This window comes from Typopeltis vanoorti, chromosome 3, assembly GCF_054136105.1.
Source record: "Typopeltis vanoorti isolate ZY-2024b chromosome 3, IOZ_Tvanoo_1.0, whole genome shotgun sequence".
Lineage (NCBI taxonomy): Eukaryota > Metazoa > Arthropoda > Arachnida > Uropygi > Thelyphonidae > Typopeltis > Typopeltis vanoorti.
The window spans coordinates 82,587,108-82,588,513 of record NC_143551.1 but is presented as its reverse complement, the minus strand read 5'-3'; the positions used below and the strand labels follow the sequence as shown (position 1 = coordinate 82,588,513).

The window sequence follows — 1,406 nt, the reverse complement described above, 5'->3', positions numbered from 1 at the left end:
CATTTCTGCTTTTCTTTTTTCACCAAAGGTCGGGCTAGAGTGCAATGATGAACAAGCATTTAGATTCATCTTACTTTTGTGTGGTGCAATGTTATGTAGCTTGAATCCTATACATATGTATGTTTTCCTGATGATGACCTCGATACAGAGGTCAAAACGTCGAATGTTACTTTCTTAATTTTAACTAAAGTAAATATTTCAACACGTGTGTTGCGTTTCCATAAATTCTTCACTACGAATATATCCTAATAGGTTTTCGTCATTAGGTGGTAGATCATTTTTCTCGGGTGTGAGAACACCACAAAAGGTAAAGGCTTCTAAAAATACAATTAAAATAAGTAAAAACGATGTTTCATACCTAGAGCAAACGTACAAATTATACCCTAATAGATTTTCGTCATTAGGTGGTGGATCATTTTTCTCGGGTCATCACAAGGGATAAATGACCTTAAAAAAAATCGATGTGGCATGTCTAGTGTAAACCTGTCTAATCATGTAGAAGACATTGGGCCTACTCACAAGGCTAATACAATACAATTTTCCTAACTTCCTTAGGAAGGATTCTCACAACACCAGTTTATTTCCAAGTCATCAATGATTTCTGTAATGATTTTAATATTGTCTATCTAATGAGAAATTTGTAATAATGTTTAATCGTTTTAGTATCTTAAATATGTAGATTAAGCACGATCCAGTAATGTTAATTATAACATAAAAAATTGAAAATTAAGGACACTTTCTTTCGTTATAATAAAAAAAAATATATTTATTAAAGTTTTCGATTGGTTAAAGTTTGTTAAGCAATTGATTTGCCTGAAATGTTAAACAGAATTAGATTTAAGTATAAAATGTCTCCCAGAAGAGAGAGAAAGAAAAACATAGAAGTGTGGGGGGGGGGAATATAGAGGTAGACAAATGTTCACCATCACCCTTTAATTATATTTTTTTCATTCATGGATTTGTGGAGAGGATATTCAGTACGTAAAGGTAGTTACAAACATGCTACTTGTGTAGCAAAAGTAAATTCATTTTCTTTTCATACCACACGCACTCGTCTATTTTTATTCAAAATAGATGTATGGGAGGCGCCAGGTGTCGATCCTGGTACCTCTCGCATGCTAAGCGAGTGCTCTACCACTTGAGCTACGCCCCCGATGACAAAAATCTCTCCGTAACATATCTTATCAGAAAATTGTGATATTTCCTTAATCCATCATTTACGTATGAGGCAAACTTGGATCAACACAAGAATTTACACAACAATATTCCTCAATACTTGTAATTGGTCCTTATTGAAAATTGAAAAACTCGGATACGTAATTAGTGAAAATTGTATTCACTGAAAGAAAAGAAATAACAAAATAAAAACTAACAAGAAGCTTCACTATAAGTTATTTCTCCAAACA

The 1,406-nt window shown here is 32.9% G+C and overlaps 1 non-coding gene across 1 annotated transcript; it reads right to left on the bottom strand.

Moving 5' to 3' along the window:
• Positions 1-1,080: 1,080 nt before the first annotated feature.
• Positions 1,081-1,153, bottom strand: TRNAA-AGC (transfer RNA alanine (anticodon AGC)). Its single transcript has one exon. It is a non-coding gene; the product is annotated as a tRNA-Ala (tRNA).
• Between the last annotated feature and the right edge of the window lie 253 nt (positions 1,154-1,406).